The sequence below is a fragment of the Myripristis murdjan genome, chromosome 24, assembly GCF_902150065.1.
Source record: "Myripristis murdjan chromosome 24, fMyrMur1.1, whole genome shotgun sequence".
Taxonomy (NCBI): domain Eukaryota; kingdom Metazoa; phylum Chordata; class Actinopteri; order Holocentriformes; family Holocentridae; genus Myripristis; species Myripristis murdjan.
Genome location: NC_044003.1, coordinates 27,557,319 through 27,583,558, shown reverse-complemented (window position 1 = coordinate 27,583,558; position 26,240 = coordinate 27,557,319). Strand labels below are relative to the sequence as shown.

The 26,240-nt window shown below is 41.2% G+C and overlaps 1 long non-coding RNA gene across 1 annotated transcript; it reads right to left on the bottom strand.

Annotated features, from left to right (window-relative positions):
- Window positions 1-1,100: 1,100 nt before the first annotated feature.
- On the bottom strand, window positions 1,101-19,968 carry LOC115356322 (uncharacterized). Its single transcript, XR_003927952.1, has 3 exons — window positions 19,912-19,968; window positions 19,171-19,174; window positions 1,101-1,112 (listed from the first exon to the last, which is right to left on the bottom strand). It is a non-coding gene; the product is annotated as an uncharacterized LOC115356322 (long non-coding RNA).
- Between the last annotated feature and the right edge of the window lie 6,272 nt (window positions 19,969-26,240).

The following is a 26,240-nucleotide window of genomic DNA, read 5'->3' as shown; positions in this document are numbered from 1 at the left end:
TACTGAGGGCTGGGGCACTTTGGTTTATAGATAGCATCTTGGACTGTGTCTTTCTCACAGTCTCCTATACTCTGGGTTCCTCAGATGTGGAGGGTTCACCATGCACTCTCATACTTCCCCTGATCCTATTATCTCTGATCCCACTTTTTTTTCTGTGCTGAAAATAACTAAATGGAAAAGGAAACTCATTATTGCCAGAACTGCTGGTGCTACATGCCCTCTCTTCTCCATGGGCTGGGATCTCAGTGGCTACTGTTCACCACTGCAGCCTCTACTTGTGTATTGTTGTAATTAGTGTTCTGCTTGGATGTTTAGATATGAAAGTATCACATCATCAGAGGTGTCTTTGGCCTCTGGTCTATATCTGCATGAATGCTGAATATTCAGCATATATTTGCTGGATTTATGCTGCCACCAAATACAGAGTCTTATTCATTCTACATTTAACCCAGGGCTAAGACCTCCACTAGCCCTGGGCTAACTGTCTTTCCACACTTGAAAATTACAATGTGGGATACTCCCTACTCTAAACCTTGTTCCAGAGCACGGTTAAGACAGATGTGTCAGGAATATCCCCCCTAAAAAGACGGGGTTAAAGTCTGTAGTGTGGACTAAGATTAGAATCAAGGTTAGAACAAAAGCAATACAACACTTCCTAAAAAACAAAAATTTTGGCTCGTCCAATCAGAACTGTGCTACAAGTGTTCTGGTCTTTGATTTTCAAGTGTGAATTCTTAACCAAGGGCCAACTGTGTGACATGGGTTAATAAGTGAGTGTGAACCGATGATAACTTAAGCCCTGGCCTACAGTTAGCTCAGGGCTTAGTTGGCCTAGGATTAAGGAATGCAAGTGTGAAAGGAGCTCTATCACTATTTGTTGCAATAAATGACAAGACAAGAGCATCCTGGGTGGTTTTCCTGCTTAGTTCTTTAAATCTCTTTATGCAACATTTTAATGTGTCATATCAACTCTAACAATATTTTAGAGGATTATATTGCCTAAGAAAAAATGCATGGCCGCCTGTCAGTACACTACTTTAGAATGCTTGGAGATGTGTGCAAATGACTCTCCTGTGAAATCAGAATTAGGATTTAGAACACAATTGACTTTTCTTCCCACATCTTTGTTCAACATAGGGATTAAAGCACCATTATTGCTTTTGGCAGATGAGTCACACTTCTATGTCCAGATAACAACATCTTCCCAAAAAAGTATGTGACAGCCAGTGTGGTGATAGACATAAATTCTGGTGATTATTATTTAATGAAGGATAAATAAAGGTCTTCAGAAAGTGTGGTGATTTCAGTGACTAAAATTAATACGATTTACAGGCCTCTTCATGCTTGTTGGTTTTTATTTGCTAATTTTATCAAATGGTGGGGCTTCTGCTTTGTTCTCAAGCCAGCTTTTGAAAGGCAGGCAGACAGTGTTGCTCATCTTCTAGTAACTATGCCATCTCTTTTATTGTACAACCATAACATCTTAGGCTGTTTTTTTCAACTAGGACAATGCAGTATGTGTTCATTAAAATGCTGAGGACCTCCAAACAGTGTGAAGCAGATCAGTGCAGGAGGTCCTTTGGCAGGTTTCCATTGGCTCAGGGGCGTAGTGGACGTGGCGGTGACATTTCAAGTCCAGTTACTTAATAGTTCACCCACTGTTGGGAGCTGGCCATCTCTCCTCCTCCATATCGTTTTTCCCCCCTTTTTGGCTTAAATTCTTGTGAAAGGCACCTGAAAGTAGACTTACTTTGCATTCACATGTCTTTCACAAGCATTTAACTCTTTGAAACCTGAGCAAATTCACTTGATCTCTTTAAAAAACATGCAGCCAAAAAAGCGATGAAGAATAAGCAAGAAATGAGTAAAAAAAAATGAAAATATGCAGAAAATATGCAGAAAAATATCAATTAGTTAAAAAATCTAATTATTAGTAAAACATTACCAGCAGTAAAAATATTACTATAGTCAGAAAATTACTGCAGAAAATTACTGCACCTTAATGATTTTAAGGTGCATCGACTAGTCACAGTAATGACAAGAAAAGATGAGATGGTGGGGAGGCAGGCCCGACTGAACAGGCTGACATGGAACAGCAGGCAGGGATTGGGCAGTGACACACAGGCAAACACAAAACAGAGAGAGGGAATGGAACCATATGCTTGTTTGTGACTGATACCAATATTTGATATATTGCACCCATAATGACCTATAACAATGCTGAAGTTTTGTAATCAGAATACAAATGCAGGCACAAAACAGGTTTGGCTTCTCAAGCAGGCCTGTATTTTAGGACTATACCAGTGATTTTGCATGTTTAGCATAATGCCTTCAAAAAGATATACACATCTCTGCTAATCTTTTCCCTGAGCAGACATGTTAGACATGTTAGAACTATCATTTTTCCAGCAGCCATTAGTTTCCATTTATTCCACTACAATATGAAAATGAACTTTCAGAGACTTCAAACTGTCATTGTTCCTCCTCCTCGTGTGGGCGTGGTCTCCCTCTCCCAGACTCCTGCTTCACCACCTCACCTGCCTTCAATCAACCCATCAACTCAACAGCATAAGAACACCTGCACTCCCTCTGCTCTTTGCCAGATTGTCCAGCCAGTGTGAGTGGTAGACGCTCTCTTGGCCGTTCTCGTTCCTGTGCTTGATTCCAACCCCTGCCTCCTCAGTCTCACCAAACCCTAATCCTCAATAGGCCCTCCAATTTAGCCAGCTACAGTGTCTGTGTCTGCATTTGGGTCCAGCTGAAGCTTATACAAACTTTCTTCACACCAGTATTCCATCACTGTAATAAAGTCATCCACATTAGTTTTCCTAAAAGCAGCAGCACTGTTGTGTTTTGATGACTTGAAATTGGGTGGAGTGAAACTGTTGGAAACAGTCTCTGTTGGAAAATAATCCCAGGGAAACGTTTGCTTAACACATGGAATCATCACCTCTGTGGTTTATGAATGGTGATGACTTTGTCAGCTATAGCATCAGAACATTATAAGGTGGCTGTTTCAACCAAAAAGTTTAAGTTGAAAAGGAATTCTGATTATGCTGTAAAATCTTTGGTACCTCTGCATGATTTGCAAAATGTTTTGCTGCAATGTAAAAAAAAAAAAAAAAAATCTAGTAAATGGGCCAAACATTCAAAATCACTGATGGTTCTTAAAATCAATGTTTTTTTTCTTTTCTCTTATTTCTTTAACAAAATACCATTCTGGTTTTGTTCTGTGGCAGATTCGACAGTTGTAGCAATGACGTACCCCTTGAAAAAGTCACCAAAATGCCAAATGGCAAAATTCACCAAATAGGCAGTAAAAATAGTTTTCAGACTGATGATTTTCAAAGCTGATTTTGGCTGTTAATGATTGGTCCATGCCTAACAGTAAGAAAGAGAGCTGGTATTGCTGACAGAGCTCATGACAGGAATGGAGAGAGAGAGAACAAAAGAGGAAATTTGAAGAAAGTGAAGAAAGTGTTTGTGCAACACATTGCAGAGCAAAGGTCTGCAACACATGAACGTGCTGTTTACTGAGGTCACCATGCAGGTTTACTATAATTGCAGGTTCCATTTCACTACCATTTGGGACAACAAAAAATAAAATGAAATAAAAAAATAAATAAATCAGTGTGGCTTTAAATCTGTGCAAAAACTCTGAGGAAGGGGTAGGAAAGGAGATCTGACTTGCCTGTGAATCCCTGTGGTGTAGAGGGTGGATGTAGAGAAGCCAGATACTGAATCATTCATGTCCTTGTGTTTGACTCTCTTGTCCACAGAGAGAAACAGACAAGCCTCTGCTGTGGGAAGCTGTGGTGGCAGATGCTTTCTACCGCCTGCTTTCTCTCCTACTTGTTGCACTGTTCCCTAAACAGGAATTATATGGAAAATTCACTGTGTACTGTATCATCAGTGCATAGACACAATTCTGTACATTCAGCTTTGTTTTATGCAAATATGCTGGGGAATGCTCCTCCAGTGCAAGTGAATACTTTTATCCATGTGTGGTGTTTTGATGAATGCAGCCCAAGGCCTGCCTCCTCCTCCAGCCATAAGCCTCTAATCAGGACCGTATAACATAATCAGTCTTTTAGTCATTTATGCACTCTAAAATGACTGAGAATTGCTCCTCATTTCCAGCAAAGCCACGTTTACAGCATTAAATGACAACATGGTTAAGCAAACACCAATAAACAGGAACAAAAAAATACTGAGCGTTAGTAACAACCATAAAGGTCAATGAATAATGTGTAAGGTGCATTTAAAAACACCCAGTTTTGACTGAGTGCAGGTTTTAAACTTAAACTGAAAACTGACAAACTAACTCAAGAATAAAATACGGGCTGGCAGGTGAGGCAAACAGGAAGCAGGAATCAAGTGCTGGGTACTGGAAACAAGAACCAACAAGTGAAAACAAACTGGCCAAGACAGAAAACTGAACTTATGCTGCAATCCACTGCAAGTCAGAAGTCGATAGTTTCAAGTTGGTAGTTGTAATTTCCACTGTAAATCCGTCCCAGTGCATCTTCTTGGCAAAACATGGACGCCCACAACAAACTGATGTGTTTTTGTTTATACAGAATAGCAAGAGACGGGAGAAGTAGGCTGGTACCACATGCTTGCAAAGACTTCTATCAAGCACATATCAACTGGATGGAAACATAAATGGCAACTACAAAATTGCTACAGTACATTTCACAACAAAAACAACATAGTAAACAAATGTATGAAAAGTGATATTTGCTGTGACAGCTTGTGTTTTTATTCAGGCTAGGTGGAGCTTCCAAATTGGAGTTCCAACTTGAATGATCAAGTATCAGAGGTAATTTTTTTTTTTTTTTTTTTTTTTTTTTTTTTTTGGAGTTGAGTACAATGGATTGCAGCATTACATACAAACCACAACAATCAGGGAATCAGACACAGGTGGGTGGACAGGGCAACAGGCCAGCAAGCTGATTGGCTGGGAAAGGGGTGAGGAGCAGGGCTTAATGAGACAAATGCAGGGCAGGTGTGATGGACAAACAAGCTGGGATGGACAAGACAAAAACAAGCGGGACACGAAGCATGTAGACAATATCAAAACATATGAAAGACCAGATAAGAACCCAAATGACACTGAAATCTGTGATTGTGAAATCCTGAAAGTCAGTAACAAACAAAACAGTCTTTTAGCGGCTCCATTTTCTACAGTAATCACTTCCAGCAGGGCTGAGTGGGGATTACCAAGTTAATTTCACACGCGAGAGTGGTTGGCGATCCAATCAGAATACAAGCTGTTTTCATTGCTCCCACCCTGTTCAAGCTCACCTGTGCTACAACAGCCAGCTTCTACAAAACGTTACTCTAAGGCAGGAGTGTCAAACTGGTGCCATGGAGGGCCGAGAGGCTGCAGGTTTTCATTCCAGCCGAAAACTCCAGCAGGTGATTTCACTGATCACCCCACCTCCAAGCAGAGAGAAGGGACTAATCAGTGAAATCACCTGCTGGAGTTTTCGGTTGGAATGAAAACCTGCAGCCTCTCGGCCCTCTATGGCCCCAGTTTGACACCCCTGCCTTAGAGTAACGTTTTGTAGAAGCTGGCTGTTGTAGCACAGGTGAGCTTGAACAGGGTGGGAGCAATGAAAACAGCTTGTATTCTGATTGGATCGCCAACCACTCTCGCGTGTGAAATTAACTTGGTAATCCCCAGCAAAACTGATTGTTTCAGCCAGACTTGATTACTGCAATGTGCTGTTTTCAGGTCTGCCACGGGCCAGCACCAAAAGTCTCCAGATGGTTCAAAATGCTGCTCCTAGAGTCTTAACTAGAACAAGAAAATTCGACCACATTACCCCAAGTCTTGCCTCCCTTCATTGGCTTCTTGTCTATATTAGATCTGACTTTAAGGTGCTTCTGTTAACCTATAAAATCTTAAATGGGTTTGCCTCCATCTTACCTTTTCTGATCTCCTTAAACCCTATTTTCCATCTCGGGCTCTCTGCTCAAAATGCGGGGCTGCTATGCATACCTAGAGTTAAGAAGTCAGCAGGTGGCCGGACTTTTCCTATCGTGCACCGCTGCCATGGAATAACCTCCCTGCTGTTGTTAGGCAATCTGAATCTGTTGATTCTTTTAAATCTAGACTTATGGTTGACAGTTAGTGGTACGGTGGGCTGGTTCTGTCTCAATGAAGTAACCCAAGCACTAACGTGTGTGTGTGTGTGTGTGTGTGTGTGTGTGTGTTCTTTCCTCGGCATCCTCACACCTCATCTGCCAGCTGTTCTTTGTTTTTTTTTTACCTTATTTCCTCTACATTATGCATATATTTTTGTTTTTGTTTTCAGTGCTTACAACATCCATTGCACGTCTGTCCGTTCTGGGGAGGGATTCCTCCTCTGTTGCTTCCATGAGGTTTCTTCCTATTTTTTTTCCCTGTTAAAGGGGTTTTTTAGGGAGTTGTTCCTCATCCGATGTGAGGGTCTGAGGACAGAGGATGTTGTATTTCCTATAAAGCCCTTTGAGACAAATTTGTGATTCTGGGATAAATAAATAAATACAATTGAATTGAGTCAGAACAACCAACAGGCCTCTCTCGGCATAGGAAGGGCTTCAGATCTTTTCAGTTTCATGTTTTCCACACCCAGTGATAATAAAATCCATTTAAAATATAAATAGTTAAGTCTATTTAAGATACTGATTGGTGTGCTGAGAGCATTTCACAAGGAGAGGAGAAAAAAAAAAGGTTAGATACAAGATGCTGCTTATGCTGCCACGGGCCAAGAGTAATCAATTTACATGCTGTTTGTCTACCCCCGAGCATCAGCCAACATATACACAGCTCTGTTTAAGTAGGTATTTGGCAACTTTAGTCAGAACAAGGTAGAGTTCCTTTTCAGTTAAATCCATTGTGTACATGAAATGCAGCCAGAAGAACACAACCCCCAGCTGGAAGCAGAAACCGTGAAAACAAGAGCTCATTACGAAAATAAACTCTGTTCTCCTCTTCAGTGTCTTCTCTCCTGTCTTCTCTCTCTCCTCTCCGATCACTCTTTCATGCATGAACAGAAATGATGCTTTGTTCTCTTCATTTGAGCATGTTGTTTATGTGCGACACACTCCAAAGTGTTTCTCCGGCAACCTCATTTAGCAGTTCTAAAAGCCCGGCAACAAAAGATATGAACTATAATCTGCGGGCAGATGAAGAGGTGGGAAAGTGATGAGAAAGTGATGGAGACAGAGACATAAGAGTGCTTGTGTCTGTGTGATTGCGGTTTCCAAATTGCATTCCACAAACCGGGCCCCTTCTGCATGTACTTACCCAGTTGCACCTGTGCGAGGTAATTCATTCCACTACAATATGAAAATGAACTCCCAGAGACTAAAGACATTCTTCTCACCAGTATTCCATCACCATAACAAAGTCATCCACATTAGTTTCCCTAAAAGCAGCAGCACTGTTGCGACTTTGATGACTCGAAATTAGATGGAACGAAATGGCTGCTCCACCAGAAAATAGTCCCAGGCGAAACATTTGCTTTACAAAGTGAATTAAATTTTGTGGTTTTTTTATGAATGGCGACATCTTCTGTGACCCACTGAAGTCAAACAAAGGGGGTGTTTCAACCCAAAATTCTGACTTAACTTTCTATGATCTGCACATGATTTTCAAATGTGGAGAAGGGTTTGGAGTGTAAAAGTGGGTTTAATTGTAGGAAATGGCCCAAACATTCAGAATCACTGGCATGCCCGTTTTTAAAAATTTTTTTTTTTAAATAAATAAGCAGATTCAACAATGAGTAGAAAGCAAATGTTTGTTGTGGTTCCAGATCAGGATCACAGGACAATCCATAATGTCATACATCACAAAACCCTCCATTGCAACCCCCCCCCCCCCATGTGTCTCTTTGCAGTTCCCAAATTTCCTGCCACCTTTTCCTGCCTCATGGGATGGTTCGGAAAGTCCTGCTTACAGGGTTAAAAAGTTAGACACAAATGCAGCTGCATCCATGTGCCTCAAAACTCGGAAGCAGAAATCCTGTTGTCTTTAGATCAATAAACTCACAAGACCAGCTTTAGCCAATGAGCATGGCTTTTTCACTGGTTTAAAGAGACAACCACAGCACTCAGCCAAGCACATAGGGACTAGATAAATCAAACACAAACACTTGACATCTTAAAATTTCAACCACGGCTCACTGAGAGATTTCAGATCAAATGTATTATCATTCACAAACTCTGTGGGCAGCCATTTTGAAACATCAAACCGGGCCAATTTATGTTACATCTAGAATTTTGAGTTACCCAACTTGAATGTATGACTTCAAAGGGCTCTCATGTGCTCTTCCTGCTGGGAAACTGGAATATACAATAAACACCACAACAAAGGCATCAGTCCCAATCATCTGGTTTCTCCAGACCCGCTCTATTCCCCTGTTCCTCCTCCACCTCTGCCTTTCTGAACCACTCCTCAGCCAATCACCTGTCTGCCTGCACGATTCACCTGCACACCTGTCTCCATTCACCCCATTAGCCCTCTGGTCTAACTGTCAGTTATTGTCAGATCGTCCCAGTGGATTCCCTGCATGACATTTCAGCCTTCAGTACTGGTTTTCTGATCTATCTCGGGGGTTTGCTTGAAGAGTTGTGAATGGATTTGCACAAGCTGTTGTGGAAAGATCAGTCATGGGCCAAGAAAAGGCTGATTTTTAGGGCGTGGCATTTTTATGGGCGTGGCAGTGCTGATCACAAAAAGGTACATACACTACTCACAAAAAGTTAGGGATATTCGGCTTTCGGGTGAAATTTCAGGATGAAGCTAAAATGCATTATAACCTTTACAGGTGAACTTAATGTGACCTTCTGTAAACTTTTGAATGCACATGTCCAACTGTTCAATGTTTCAGTACTTTTTGCACAAGTTGCTGTTCTCTAACAAGGAGTTTAACGGCAAAATTCACATCAGGTGTTTGATGCTCCAGCTCATCGAGGTCGTATCATTAGGGAACAGCTGCTGGAGACTGGGGTACCTCAAATGGAGTGGCCTGCACTTTCTCAGACCTGAATCCCATAGAAAACCTATGAGTCGCCGTGTAGCGGCTCGGAGCTCTGTACCCCAGAACCTCAATGTCCTGAGGGCCGCCCTTCAAGAAGAGTGGGATGCCATGTCTCAGCAGACAATAAGTCGACTTGTGAACAGCATGAGACGTCGTTGTCAAGCTGTAATTGATGCTCAAGGGCACATGACAAGTTACTGACACTGACATTTTTTGTTGTGGTATATCCACCACAGTTGTTGGCTTTTGTTTCAATAATGTTTTGGGAGATGAGGAAATCACCAGTGTATGCTTCTACTTAAATGCCCTACTTTCATGATATAATATCACTGTAGTGTGAACTTTTTATATTTTCCATAAATTTCACCCAAAAGCCAAATATCCCTAACTTTTTGTGAGTAGTGTAACTTCCAAACGGGTTTGAATAACCACACAAGATTTTGAGGAAAGCTTGGTCATGAGGCACAAAAGCTGAAAAACCTTCCACACCGATTGGCCAAAAGGGAGTTTGGTGGATGTGGACTATCACAAAAAACTAACTCCAGCAACAGAAATACTCCCAAAATCATTTAACTATTTGAGTTTTATTAAACAAAACATTACCTTCAATTAAAAGCATGAAAAGTAATAATTGACAAAAGTCTAATCTGGTCAACATGGAAAATGACATATTTTTGGTAGATGTATGAAAGTTTAATGAGTGTTGCCGTTCTAGTTGACTGTTTTTTACCTCATGCTCCCATGTTGCCTGCTGCATTTGCACTAATGTTATGATTCAGTTTAGGACACATGTCCAGTAGAGCAGATGTGATAAAAAAGACTTATATATTGATTTGCTTTTGGGTGAGTATTTGCCTTCTTATTAAATATTAAATATTAGCCAGTGCTGTCTGCTTCTGTTCAATACAAGACTAGTGCTTTGACATTCTACAGTTTTTTTTAAGAGACTTTTCTGCAAGTTAGCAGCTCAGGGCTCTTCAGCCAGTCTCTTACATCCATGGCAACTTTTGCAGGGCGCCCACAGCTCTAATGGAAGGAAACATGTCTGTTGCCAGTGCGCTGGCTGTTTACAGGAGAAATTCATGAGGCATTTTGAGTGGATTCCACACAAGTACGCACATGCTATTAATATTGTTACATGTCTCAAGTAGAGTTTGAGACTGCATTAGCATTAATCTGATCTCCATCCGGATATCTCATCTTGAAAAGGAAAAACACATGTTTATAAGAAACTCTATAGTACCTCAAGGGGAATTTTTTCTTGGACTAAGTGCAAAGTATCCCAGTATCCCAAGGGTAGAAAGATCATCACTGTGGGTAAAAATGTTATTCAAGCAGATAGAAAAAACAAAACATTATCAACAAGGGTAAAAACATCAACACCAAAAACACAAACATCATTGCTGCAGGAGGAACGTCACTGCCAAGGGTGGACCCATTATCACTATGGGTAGAGACATGACCGTTATGGGTAGAAACATCATCACCATGGCTACAAACGCTGTTACCCTGTATAGATACAATGACAGCACACGTAGAATGTCATCACCAAGGGCAGAAATGTCCTCACCATGGGTAGGAACGTCACTGCTGCAGGTAGAGAAACATCATCACCACAGGTAGAGTCACAACGAGCATCGAGGGTAGAAACATCATCAGTGAAGGTAGAACATCATCACTGCAGGTGGGAGTGTTGACATGGATGGGAGAAATCCTTTCAAGGCTAGTTGAGATTTTAGTATTTTTTTTTGTTTTTTAACTTAGACTAGACCCAATACTCCAGATTAAGGTGTACATAAAGGCCAAATAAGTTGAGTACCTGAATATCCTCCTCCTGCTGTAGTCAGCCAATGCAGCCTGGCAGGCAGCCCCCACGGCCCCTCCCCTCCCATCATAGCAAAATCTAAGATAATGGAGACGCTAAATGAAAAGAGAAAACCCGGAGCAGAAAAACTAAGAAAATATCTGGAGACATCAGCAGTCAAATGCATTAAACTACCTCCACTGCCACAGCCAGGCCTGCAGAAGAGGCTGTGGAGGAAGCACGAGGCTGAATAAAGCAGCAGCTCTACTCAGGTCCAGCTTCCAGCACTGACCACCTCAGCCCTGCAGCCCTGCCCCTGGCAACAGCTGCCTAAAGGTTACTGCTGTCAAAGTTTATGTGGGACATTTCAATAGATCAGAGTTAGTTTAAGTAACGGTTAATGCTAGGTGAAAGCAAGCAACAGAAGTTGGCCAGCCCCTTGAGAGCCTGCCTTTCACTGATAAAATGGTTAACATTTCTCATGTTAATGTGGACAGTTATGTTAAACCATAAGAATTAGCCACAACACCACAACCTTTACTTTTTTTTTTTTTTTTTCAAAGACAAGTCCAAAAACAGGAAAGATGCAGCAAGATACAAAGTAGAGGACTGATTTTAATGCAACGTCATTTAAGTCAGACCAAATGAAATGTATTACTTTACAAATGAAAACAAGCCTGAAAATGCAGCAAATGCAGTTCAGATGCAGATAGTGGTGGTGTTAAGGCTGACATATGGGAATATGTGGAGAATCTGTGCAAGTGGTGGGCCTGGGTCAAAGTCTAGAGCCTTTTTTTTTTTTTTTTTGTCCCAGACACTTCCTGCCTTTTATAATATACCAAAAAATAGCAAATTCCAGGACCTAGCACCAACAAATATGGTTTACAGCAGTGTATCAGTGTAGCATCATGTGCCTTGGTACTGTTTGCTGCTTCCTTCTGACCTCCTTGCCAAAAAGATCTGTATCTACCTGTTGTAAATGCAAGGGTGTTATTGGATTGTTGATTTTCCAGATAGCATGTCCAGATGCAGATTCCATTTTAAGGTGTTAATGAGGTCTCTCTGAGGTGTTTCCACATTGACAAGGACAACATTTTCAAACTTGGAATTCTTGTTTTTTAATGTTTTGGCATGACAATGGCCAAATTTGTATTGGCACAAAATGATCGGGCTATCGGGCTTCATAAACCCATTATTATTAAAGCACTTGCTTTTCAGTGCACACACTCGTTTCCTCACACCAGGTTTCTTCCCCTCTCCTAAGTCCATGCTGCTGCGTGCATCTGCAAGATCACACAGAATTGATTAAGAAAGCACCATCTTGCTGCTGATGAATTCTTAATGGATTTCAAAGCCTTTGGGAAAGCATCACATGTGTCCACTGGCTGATAAATAGAAAGCCAGAGAGAAGCTGGGGAAACCGTGCACACAACTGGTTTGTGGTATTACCTCTGAATATGAGATGTAACAAGCAGGGACTAGTAATCACGTTGACTTCACAACCGACTGGATAGGATTGGGATATTTAATTGAGCAAGGGTGAATTGACTGGACTGAAGGAAGCTTTATTGCATAAGCTCTTGAGACTGGCAAAGCCATGTGATATTCAATTAAGAAACGCCTTGATAGACCATAGAAGAAAATCAATGCAATCATGGGGACTGGAGGGAATCATAAATCAATGGCAGAAGTCAATGACAGTCCTGCATGTACTACACCATGTGCCGCCTGTGTTAGCCGCCAGTCTCTCCACAGAGACTGGGTCCATTGGCATTAACACACAGGCCATTAAACACCAATTACAATCCAATTACTACACAATGACGACATCCAGATGAGCTGCCTCGAGAGGGATCGATGCGTGTCAGTCACCATGGTGACACAACAATCACTGAGGCTGCTCAGCAATCTCTAAGGTGATGCCATGACAATCTATACAGATAGACGAATGGCTGTATCCTGCCGGAAAATTCAATTTGACCATAAACTGGCCCAATCAATAAGGAAATTATTATAACCTATGGGGTATAGTATATCTTCAGAAACACACACACACACACACACACACACACACACACACACACACACACACACACACACACACACACACACACCCCCCAACCATATGTGTCTTTGTGTATTATTGGTATGTGTTCCCAAAAATTAGAAATTTTCTATCCTGGCAAATTATATCACATTTCAAGCAACACAAAATGCAGCAAGTGGCAATATGTACACATTCATGCATATACCCATTCTATTAAGCTCAGGTGCTTTCCATATTCTGTTAAGGTTCAGAGGCTGCTGTAATAGCCAAACTATGTCAGAGATAGTAACAGAACATTTATGTTTTTACTTAACCATTACAAACATTGTGCAATGCGCATCTAAGCCAGTACAGTGGGTTAAATATAGACAAATCCCAGTGGCCCACATGGCTCACTCCATGTGCAAAATGCAGATCAGCTTGCTACACATTTTAAGAGCAGCGCAGGCCTCCTGGAGAGCTCTTGCATTATCACAACATAATCGCTTACAGCCTATAAATAAATAGGCCTATGCAAAGGCATTTAATTACATTTTAATTACATTGCCATGGGCTAAATAAAACAATAGTCATAGGCTTATAACAACTAACATGACTTCTTTTACAACTTACTTCACTTTTTTTTTTGCTTGCAAGTATGCTTTCAAGAAAACCCCTCTCTACAGACTCTGGGATCAGGTGATTGCTGATCTTTGTAACAATCTTTGTAACGAAGCCTGAATAGTGGCAATAGCGTCAAAGAGCTGTTGCAGACAATAGTTGCTACATGGGGTTCATACGTTTTAAAAAAACAAAACAAAACACAAGACCAATCCACCTCATAAAATACAACACAACCTATGTACCCTCTCAGTGTAAAGTAAGGGTCACAAAATAATAGTGATGATTACATGTCTGTAGATTCTCAGTCCATTTAACCTCGGTTGATCTCTACATGGATAACCATGGCCTGGATGACTTTTTTTTTTTTTTTTTGATGTTTCATTTTTCATGCAAAAAGCTTCTTCAGTTGTGGAACTAGAACCAGAACTTGAATATCCAGAACTCAAGAGCCTTCTTGGATGAGAAGCAAAAAGTCTTCAAGAATCTAAAAACAGTCCAGCTGACCTTGATTCAGCTCAGCGTGGATAGTGCTAATTACACTAACAAACAGGGAAAACAGGTCAGATGAATATAGTAGAAAAAAATCATGGCGCTTTGTTAATTACATTAAGCTGTTGCACCGGTGCATGCACACTACTGCTGCATGTGTTCAGAAAATAAACCATAGGCCTACATATTTCCTAAATATAGGCCTATTCCAATGTGTTCCAAATGGCTTCAAAAAGTTAAGTTAGCGTATTTCTTGGGGAAATGGGAAATGCTTTGGATGGGTATTACCCCTGAATCCTATTTCCCCGGATTAAATGGCAGCATACAACAGCTTGGCATTTTAATTACGTTGCTAATTTGACCTGTTATATTAATTAATCGGCTAATAGGCGTGCCAGTTTAGATACAATTTGCATAGCAGGACTCATTCATCCTCGTTCCATTCTCTCTCCTGTCTTCTTCCTCTGCTCGCTCATCCTTTTCTCTCTATTTCTAATCCTCACTGTCCCTTTCTTTTTTTATGCTTTCTGTTTTGATGTTTCTATGAAGGCTTCAACTCATGAGGGTTTGAAGGTTAAATAATTTTCAAGTGAAGTTGCCACTACACAAACTTTCGTGCCAACAGGAAATAAGCTTTTAAATTTGACCAATTTCATACCAAAAACTGACTACTACTGCTGATAATAACATTACTAATCATGCTGAGTGCATAAAAATGTAGTTTGGCTATCATCTGATTTGATATCTGAGTTCCATGTGTCTGCAACTTTGAACAAGCTCTTTAGGCTGATCTGTCTTATACTGTTCGAGAAAACAGAAGCTATCCTGAGATTTCTTCAGTGCCACACTCAAATGCACATGTAAACAGTAAAGTTGAGGGATCACCATGAAATACAGGAATTTGCCATGTGAGTTCAGGTTATGCTGTTTTACGTAATATTTCTGTTGTCATTCTGTCTTTGCAAGACATTTGACAAGCTGTTCAAGATGTTATATGTTGTAGCACAGCACGTTGTAGCACTTTCTGACTCTATAATCCAGTGTTCATGGTTTAGAAGAATTTTTGAGACCCTTGGTCCCTCAAAGTATGTTATACATGGTTTGCTTTTTAAAACAATACAACTCTGTGTATTAAGCTGCTTTTTCCACCAAGTAGCAGTGTAGCACGACCAAAACGCTACATGTGTCAGAACATGAGATCGCTGGAATGAGACAAGATGCAACCCCCAACTCACCGGCTCATGGTTCTGGTTTGTCCCAAAAGTCATCTGTCATTGTTTCCCAGTGTGATAGTTACGCGTAGCGACCATTTACCATACCTGGCAAATGCGCTATTATAATAGCAATCCACCAAGGTGCAAGTGTGCATGGCTTTTAAAGGGAATGGGATATGGCACTTAGTCTCTTAATTAATCATGGATGTGTTTTGAGGTAACATGCAGTAAACCAATCTAAGTACAACCCTTTTGAACTATGTGCCTGGTGCAACAACCCCCTTTTTTTTTTTTTTTTCTCCTACCGTTAAAATAGCAAAAGTGGACACCCTAAATGCACTTGGTCTTGGTGCGCCATGCTCTTCGGACCATGCGCTTAAATGATTAAAATTTATTCCATATAAATATATTCAAATATCCATTTAAATAGAGATAGAATTCATACAAGTTCAAAAATAAGCCTCGTAACAACAAGCCACCCCACTATGCATCAGAACTGAAACATGCAATGCCTATTCAAACCTGCAATATTACAAATGACTCACTTGTTTTCATAAAACAATTTGCCGCTATAACATCTTACTGTAGCAGATCCCATTCATCACTGTGACACCCCAGAGACAGTTGTCCAAATAAAATCTTACGGGAAAAAAAAGCAAAGGCTCTTACTTTGTTTTAACACTGATTGTTGCTGTAATACATAGTATAATTGCATAGTTTGAAGTAGCTTCAGTGTACCTGGCTACATTCTCTGAGTAGCTTGTAGTGCAATTACCTTCTAAGAGTAGCCTGGCTGTAGGGAAGCTGCTTTAAATCAAGTGTAGCTTGTCAAGGTACAATTACAAAGTAGCTTCCCCAGCACTGGTCATAACATTTTCTAAGGCTGAACCACTCACTCAGTGTCACTGTGTGTGACTGAGTGGGCTGGGGAAGATGATTCAGAACTTTCAAATGGTTTTAATTTTGCAGTTGAGACTTCTAGGTGTGCTTCCATCTCTCAGCAACACTTTTCTGCTTTGCTGAAAGGCAAAACAGGCCATTAAAGCAGCCATCTCTGCCTCCACTTTAATTCAGTCTGAGGATGTGTTATAGATGAAACTGAAGATGAGGCTCTGGGCGAGCCACTACATCCACCATATGTGCTTGACTTTCTTTGCCTTGCAACAGAAACGCTGTCGTCATCAGCTGTGATGGAACCTGTAGGAATGTGAGAGTCGATTGCTCCTCCATTTGACTTTGATTTTCCAGCACTTCTTGGCTTTGTTCAGTTTTTCAGTCTGTAATTCATCTTTCATCATTTCTGTTCAATTTGTGCCTGAAAGCCTTCACATTTCTTGATCAGTGGGGTTGGTAATTTTCCCTTTTATCATCTGATAAAATAATTTGCAATAACACATGAACACTACTAAAGTGGTTTAGTGCCAAGGTAAATACGCCAAAATGGCATTTAATATTTGCTATCCTGTCCTCAGCAATCACCTCATTGATTTAATTCATTTTAGGTGTGAACACTGCTAATCTTCTTTTGTGACTTGCTTATAACTGAATGAATTTACGTTCTGCTGTCTCAACAGCTTTAATGTTCCTGTAGATAACGTTTGTCCTTTGCAATTTTGACAAATCACCACTTTACACAGAGGGGCTGAGCCAAAACCAAATGCGCAGAGAGAAACAAACAAACAAACAAAAAATGGTCTTCCAGCTGCTCCTGGGTCTGTAATCTCATTTGTTAAATGAGCAAATCAAACAACCGATCACCTCAAGGATACAGCCTCACTATCAATCATGTCTTGTGCACATGCAACATGCACGGCTACCATGCACGCTCACCTCCATTCCCAACAGAAACTCAGTTAACATGGAAAACAACACAACAGATTACAAGGAGTAGCAAACTACATCTGTGTAGCTGTTTGATCTATCACCATGTGTCATGTCTGATATTGGATAGTTGCAGCACACAAAACACAAAGCAGGTTTCCCAAAATGGCACAAAAAAGTACAAAAACAATTTGATGTGTTGAAGCCCAGCCCATAAATACTGTGAAAGGTGTGTATTTTCAAAAAAACGACATATTGCTCCCAACAGCGCCAGATGTAGCGAATGATCCAAAACTAAAGCTGAAATCTGCACCCTGGCTTCACTGGTGATGCACCCAGCCATGTGACGTCACGACCAATCACAGACAGGGGAGCTTGAGCCTTTTTTAAAAGTTGGACTTATGAAGTATACTGGGGCATTTTGGACCCTGTCCCGTGTTTTTTTTTTTTTTTTTTTTTTCCACTGCAGCCCTACTTCTTGATTCTTAGCACCCTCGACTGAGTAGTGGCCCTTTTTTTTTTAGAATGGAGGTACAAGGACTAGAGGTTGTAACCTTTACCTTGGAAATGACACACCACATCAGTAGCCAATGATGGCATATACATAACCTTGCATCAAGGTTGTAGGATATTTCAGCCTTACACTTTGTTGTGGTGTGGTTTTGATTGTTTTGCCAAATGCATCAGCCTTCTTATAGCCCATGCAAACATCCTTCAAAACACTTTCAGCTTTGTGTCACCACTCAAAAGTGTGTTGCTTTTCAGCTCTATCTCCTTCATTCATTTTGGAGCAGGATACTCCTGGTGAAGCTCTCCTTCTTGTGACAGGGAAGGAGTTAATGGACCAAACTTGGTGGATGGATCACGCTCACGTGGAGGAGCAAATATCACTGAGGGTAAAAATCTAAAACTATCACTTTGATATCTGTTCCTCCAATGACAGAATAAACACTATCTTGCTCTCTCAGTTTTGGCTCTTCTTCTAGCTTTGATGTTTAGAAATGAAACCATGTGTCACCTGGCATGACTGTTGGCGCGATACCTCACCACTCAACAGTTTTACACGGTAACCCACTGTGCCCTGTGGGTGACTATTCAGTGCCACTCATTGTCACCCTTTCCCTCTTCATCCCCTCTCTTTGTCTCACTTCATTTATTTCCCTCTCATCTTGCATATCTTGTCTTTCTCCTCCACCTTCCATCTTCCTTACCTCTTCTAGCATTTGATTCTCATTCCATTCCTCGTGGCCTCGGTCACTAACAAGCAATAAACTAGTGCCCGGAGATGTCGAATCCTCATTACAGCAGAGAAAGGATATTCAAATTCAGCTTCTATTTTCAATTCTTATGTTCTATATGCCGTCTTTCTATTTCCCCTCCCTCGTCTGCCACTGTGCCTCTCCGTTTCTCTCGTCCCTTAAACCCACCGGCCTGCTCCAGTGAATCGTAGCTGACGACATTAGCCTGATTGCCGTGAAAGCAGCGATATATGAGAACGGAGAAAAAGAGAGTGATGGGTTTGGGTGAGACTGCATGGTACTTAAGAGCAGTAATTACTCAAGCTTTTCCACTCTGCCTGTCACTCATGATTGCGTGCCCTTTAGATAACTGCAGTGCACTAGGGATAAAGAGAACGTCTTTAATATTGCATAACTTACAGTCAGCCTATAGTAGGTGACAAATATTGTAGGCTGTGTTTATTTCCACCCTCTGTATTCTTAGCTAGTGGCATTTGTGATTTGTTATGTGGGTTGAAATTTTAATTGATTCTGTTCTTTCAGGCTTCTAACCAGTGATGCAGTGTCAAATAAAAAGCTGGCTAATCTATAACCTCGAGCTGGTGATCACCATAAGTCAAACAACCACCAATAATTGTATATTTATATCCTTCTATTTACAGTTGGAGGAAGCTAAGCCCCGAGCTGGATTTTCTGCTGATGAAGTTTGTTTTGCTTTTTTCTTTGTCTGTTCCGTCATGGTCGCTATCACTGCCTAAGCTACCGACCCAGTTCTTCTTCTATTTATTCCAAACAGGAGATACTTCACTTTCTGTGCAGCAGAAGATTCTTCCCAGGAAAAGACCTGCAAGACACAGTGACAGTTATTGGATTATGACTCTAAGCACACTGTAAAGAGATACTTCAGAATCTACCCCTCTACTCACCTGTGGTGTTGTAAATCAGTAGACAAGAATGCAACTGTGGTATCGCAGATAAATAGATAATAGATAAATAGATATTTCTTACAGTTAAAACTATCTGCAAAGGATAAACATTATTCCTTGGGTATTTTTTCTTGGTTGAGTTGACAGCCATGTATATTATGTTGCAGTACCTAAGAGTCCAGCAGACTGAGACTGTTGTTGATGCTAAGGTCAATGTTAAGCATGCAGAAGAAGTCAGACTAGCGAGGCACGAAGCCACAGTTGTTGTATGTTTACGCTGCAAGTCGGTTCAATAAAGACCATTCAAACTAAGTCTAACTTGTGGACAGTGGATTATTTATGAAGATGCAACAGCAACTTAAAGTCAATAATGTGGCTCAGACTGGGCTGATGTGAAAAATTTGACTCTCCCTTGAAATTAGAGAAAATCAAGATTTACATTTCCTGGTCCTTTCATGAAAGCCAATGTCATCAGCTATTCTTGGAAACATCTTTGAACTGGAACTCCAACTGATTTTGATTGTGTCTTATCCTTGAATGTGCCATCAATGTACCTTCTTCAAAGAAGCCATATTATAGCTCCTTTTATGTTTCTTTATTAAGTGTCTACAGTCTGTATTTCTGTATCTCTACTTCCTTAAAGACCTTAACTTCATGTAGATTATATTAAACTGACAAGTGGGTAAAGTAAGATTAATGGGATTATCCTCCACCCACTATCTTACACTGTAAAGAACTTGAAGGGATGGTAAACTCAAATGTAATTTTCATTAAAATGTTTCTTGTCATCATGGACTTGGAACAGTTAGGCACCAAAAACTATTTAATATTTTCAGATGCCTAAGATTATAAGAACTTTACTGTTTCCCAAGTATATTAACTTAAGTTTCTTTGTAGAAAGGCGCTTTTATGAAATTAAATCCATTCACTTGTATTGGTTTACAGCGCAGCCTTGCCACATCCATGCAGCGTCTATGTATATTATGTTTATGGACACAACTGTCTCACTACAAGTGTTTGTAGAACCTTGAGTCACTGTAGTCATCTGCATAACCTCGAGATGAAGGTGTGCTTGGGCTTGAGGTTTGTGCTGGAGAGTAATGGCCAGGGTGGCTGTCAGGTGAGTATTAATACAGTAGCGGCACAAACGTTGTCGGTGCCAGAACAAATCTGGTTTCCTGACCAAGGGAGGTTCAGAGACATGGCTGTCCATATTGAGAACAGGTGGGGGCTCCCACACTGTGTGGGTGCTATTGATGGCTCCCACATACCCATCATAGCACCACAAAACTACCACACTGACTATTTCAACTGTAAAGGCTGGCATTCCCTAATCCTTCAAGGTGTTGTGGATGGGAAGGGAAAGTTCTGGAATGTGTTTACTGGACTGCCAGGGAGCTTGCATGATGCCAGGGTTCTGAGACTGTCCACCCTGTGGGAGTTAGCCAGCTGGGAAAACCTCTTCCCTCCTCACACCAGGAACATCGGTGCGGTGACTGCTGGCTATTACATCCTCGGAGACTCAGCTTATCCCTTGCAGAACTGGCTCCTGAAACCATTCCATGACACTGGACGTCTGACAGCAGAACAGCACATGTTCAACAAAAAATTAAGTCGAGCACGGGTGGTGGTTGAAAATGCTTTCAGCAGGCTGAAGGGAAGGTGGCATTGCCTTCTGAAAAGGAATGACTATGACACCCAGCTGGTGAAGTCTATGGTGCTTACTTGCTGTGCTCTGCATAATCTGTGTGAAGAGCATGGGGAGTCGTATGGGACTTCATGGGATGTACCTGAAGCAGCAGCACTGCCACTGTAGTGGCAGTGGCACAGGGTGTAGAGGAGGAGGGCAGAGATGTACGGGATGCTCTGATGCAGTACTTGTCGTGCAATAGTTAAAAAAGTTATTCTTATTGTTATACTTACTGTGATATGGGTATGCCTTTCTGGTCCCTGGACTCCTATTGTTTTGTTGATTGTATCTTACTGTGAATTCTGACAAACATTTGCAGATATATGTACGCTGTTTTTGTTATTTGTGAAGGTTAGTTAGCAATATTTAATGACACATTGAAGGCAAAAACATTATAGCAGCTGTCTAAGAATATTCCAGTTTGATAAATCAGTATTGGTTTGGTGTAATTCGGGCAGCAGAATTATGAACCACAAAGTAGTTTGTGCTAAAACAATTCCCACCAGTGTCTTAACAGACAAAATAGAAAGTCATGATGCGATCACATAAGTCACAAAAGTCTTTATTAGTAAACAAAATCAAAACTATGTACAATACAGTCTCTCCTACAACAGAGGGGTAAAACTATATACAGTTAATTTTCAGGGGGCGGGGGAATAGGTCACACTCGCCGGCTGCTCATTGCCTGCACCCGCTGGCCCAGCACACCCAGGAATGCCTGGTTGAAGGCAGCGTTCTGGGCTATCTCCTCCCTTCGCGAGGCCGCCTCATGTTCTCTTGCCTCACGTGCCTCGCTGAGGAGCAACTGGATGTGCTGGTCTCACTGGGCCCAGTTCTGCTCCTCATCAGCGTGCATCTCAGCAAGCATGTCTGGAAGGTCCATTTTGCTGTGGCCCCTTTTCCTCTTGCCTAAATGAAAGACAGAAATGGGATGTGTTTAGCCACCCATCCATCCATTTGCAGTCATGGCCACTCACTTGAGTAAATGGTTTTTGAAGTTTAACCTATGTGCAAATCATTAAGCACCTCCTCCACTGAAACTATAAACAATGTGTTGTTACCGTTTCTTACCAGTAATAGCACGCTGCTGTGACTGCTGTGTGCTGGAGGTCGACTTAGTTGGCGTTGGTGCCCGAGCTGGTGCAGGTGCCGGAGTAGATGCCGCTTTTGTTGCTGGAGAGGGGGCAGGAGAGCTTGGGGGGTCCATGATGGAGGTGGAATATGCTCTTCCTGCTGATTCGGCACATGCAGTTTGGCCTCTCTGTCGTAGGTCCTGTAATGTCTCCTCCGTGAGGTCAAAGTGGCATCCACTGCGTGTAGCAATGTTGTGTAGAACGCAACATGCCACAAAGAATGCACTGGCTTTCTGGAGGCTGTATGTTAATGAACCACCTGAACGGTCCACACATCTGAATCGCATTTTTATCTGGCCAAAAGTGTGTTCGATGACCGACCGAGCACCACTGTTAAAAACATGTTGCCTTCTTGTTGTGGGTGTAAATGTATGGCGTTATCAGCCACGTTTTCAGTGGATAGCTGTTGTCACCTAACAGCCACCCATCCAGAGGGGGGTCCCCCTGAAAGACTGTAGGGATGACAGAATTCGCCAGGATGAATGAGTCATGAGCGGACCCAGGAAAATTAGCATACACGTGTCACACATCACCTGGATATCAATGGAGTGTACTTCCTTACGGTTCACATAAGTGATGGCGTAGGTATCTGGGGTGTGCAACTGTACATGTGTGCAGTCGATTGCTCCCAGTACCCCAGGGAATCCACTTTTCAACAAGAAACCTCGCTTCGTTTCCAGCGGGCTCTCAGGTGTGGATGGAAAAATTATGTGCTCATTTGCATGTCGGACTAGACTAGACGTCACTGCACGGATAGCCGAACTGACAGCTGTCTGACTGATCCTCGCCATGGTGTGCTGGAAAGACCCTGTGGCGAAGAAGGTCAGACCCACTGTCACCTTTACAGCAACAGGAAGAGCACAGGTGCCACCGGGGTGCACATCAGAGGCCACGATGTGCGTCACCACATGGACCACCTCGCAGGGTACATGTTGTTTGTTCCTGTGTAATAGTACGAAAATAAAAAGTACGAAATGAAGTGACAATTAAATTGGACATGGCGGTATTCCAGTCATTATTCGTGTGGCCCACCTGCATTCCAGCTCTGTCATGCCCAAATATGATGTCCTTTGACGGTACACCCTCCCTGCATAAGTCCTCCTCCTCCTGTACTCCATCTTTGTAGATTACGTTAAGCAAGAACATTTTAACATTTGTATGGGCAATCACATGAAGCACATAAACCCTTAAGACACCGAACATAACTTATAATTTGTTGACAGCGTTTCTCTCGTGCGCGCCCGCGCTCTTTCTCTCTCGCAGTCACACTCTGTTTCTTTTCTTTTGACTTTTCTAAGATGACAGATGCTGAATAAGTACACTTCCTATCTGATGCTGTGGCTGTTTGTGGTTGGCTGGGGGATGTGAAGTCATTAGTTTGCAGCTGTGTTAATCAAATCAGGTTGGGTTTCCATTACGCTGCCAAACGGTGACAATCTCCTTTGATCTGACATCAGTTGTGACGGGACAGTCCATATGGAGATAAATGTATGTGTTGATTGAGATAGTAGCATTGAATAGTGGTTTTTGTGGGTATTTATTGCATTGTTAATGTGCCTGACATTCTGGAAACCTGCCTGTGAGGTTTTGGTGAGGTGTGCGCACTGTGTGCCGGTCAGCCAAACTTCCACTACTCCAGCTCCGCTCAGCTTGTGCTGACAGTAGACGTGGTTTCAGATGGCGAGCTTTGAGCGCACCTCGGTGAAGCTTTTTGGCACGAAACTGTCACTACGCCAAGCTGAATCTGTCGACACTTCCCCCTGCTGCGCCGCCACTCCCATCTCAGCGCACCTCAGTCTGCCAAACTACCAAACTGAGCGCACCTCAGGTTGTGCTGCTTGAAACTAGCTCTGCGGTGGGTTCGCCACCCTGCGCTGCGCCGGGAAACTAGAGGCCGGATTTTAGGGGCAAACGTGCTTGGGCACGGATCAAACTTGCCAGTGTTGCTCTATGGTGTTTTCTTTCTACTCAAGGTCTTCTTTGTTTTAATAGCCTCCATGACATTTGAGATTTTCCTGTTAAAATTACCCAGGAGTTCATCAACTGTCTCTGCACTCACAGTTGGTAGTCCTTTCTATTCAGAGAGAGGCCATTCGTGACCTCTCCTGACACCAACAAGAGGATTAAAGAAAATATAACTCCAAGACTTTAGAGAGAATGTGGTGATTCCAACATGGAAATGTCAGATACTTTTGGTGTTTCCCCAAGCAAAAACCCCATTAGTCTTATTAGAGAAAACATGAAACATGAAATTTAATAAATAAACAAATAAATAAAAATTTGCATCTCAAAAATTAAATGTTTTTATTAATAGTAGCAATTATTGAACAAATTACCAGGAACTGGTTTAAAAATGATGAAATCTCTTTGAAATCTCTTTCCATGAAAACATAAGATGAAATTTAATAAATAAACAAATAAATAAAAATCTGCATCTCAAAAATTAAATGTTTTTATTAATAGTAGCAATTATTGAACAAATTACCAGGAACTAGTTTAAAAATGATGAAATCTCTTTCCATGAAATGCATGGAATGGAAAAAGTAACCATGAGAAATCAAGTCCATATTTTTGTGGAAAAACGAGTCAGGCATAAAACAATCAATACTTTGTAATGATCCCCCGATGGGATAAACAAGGAAGCAATTTGGTATTTATTCATTATATGGGTTAACATCTGTGTCTGTGTGTGTGTGTGTGTGTGTGTGTGTGTGTGTGTACATTTACTTTGAGAGTGTCACTCACAGTATGTTAAGTAGTACCGTGCCCTTGATCTTATCTAGATATAATGTATCCTTGGACTCAATAAAATAAATAAGTAACAAGCTATGAAAAATGAATGGAGAATGGGTAACTATATCTTTCTGTTTAATTAATAATTAAATACTGCTGGGATGAAAGTTAAAAACCACAACAGGTTACACCATAACCATTTGTAGTGTAGATCCTCTCTCTAGCTACGAGCCATCATCTCACTCCTGCTACGCACTCTGTTGCCTGTTTTTGTCAAAGCCAGCCACAGGCTCTTTCCCGGACTTCAGATTCTGTTTTAGTGTTAGTCTTTTGCCCAAAACATTTATGTCAAAGTTAATTATATTGTTAACGAGAATACAATTATGTTTGACAGCATGGCTCTGTTCTGAAGCTCCCCGCCCGTCCATGCAGCAAGCATGAGAGCCCAAAGACGACTGTGCCGGTGACTATATCTAATTGGGCATCCAAGTGAAATGTACATGAGCTGTGCCTACATGTAGCTGACAATGATGTGCGTGATCCGTTCTTTGAGATGACTGATGGGGTACTGATGAGGCGATAATGAGATGTGAGTTGGCCTATCATGTGCAGACAATGAGCATGTTGTCATCTCCCTTGAGCCGATGTGCATGGGAACTATATGGTATGAGGACTGTGTATATGGACAACAAACATGTTGCAATCTCTCTTGATACCATTGTTGCACTGGAAATGTACTTTGTGTAATGAACCATGCTTGCAGACATCAAGCATGTTGCCATTACCCTTGATACAGAAATTGCTAGGGAAATATAATATGTAAAGACAAGTATCTATATGCTTATCAGTTATTACAGTGTTTAAATATAGAGCACTGATTCTTGGGAATTTGGATAAATCACGTCCCACTAAGAAACATGCTATTTCTGTTGGAAATTTACAACATTTTAATGAATAAAAAGAATTAAGGGTATAATCAGGGGGTCCTTTGCACATTTGTAAGGTTCTTTTTATAGGTTTATTTTTAATTTGTATTAATTTAATGATTACATGTTGGCCCATGGCCTACAAAACCAGTTGTCCTCGGATAGGAGATAATCATTTCAACTTGATTAAAACAACAAAAAGTAATAATTTCACTGAATAATATCTTTACCACATGAAAGAGTACATCATAATATGTATTAAAAACTACAAACGATGGGTTTTGAACAATATTTACTATTTTGTGGTTGCTCAAAATGTGTCCCACATTCATCACCACTGTCATATTTATTAAAAAAAAAAAAAAAAAAACTCTACAAATACAAGGTCAATTACATTCCCGAGGATCCCTTTTCAAACCTTCAGCTCTACTGCATGCTTCAAAACCACTCAGGCTCCTGGAAGTTTGCTATTTTCTCTTAAATCTCTTCCTATTTTTGGACACTGCTACTGTCACAACCATAACCATTAGATTATGGCATAAATGTATACTTTTTAAGAAGAGGTCTGATGCAGGTAGCAACAG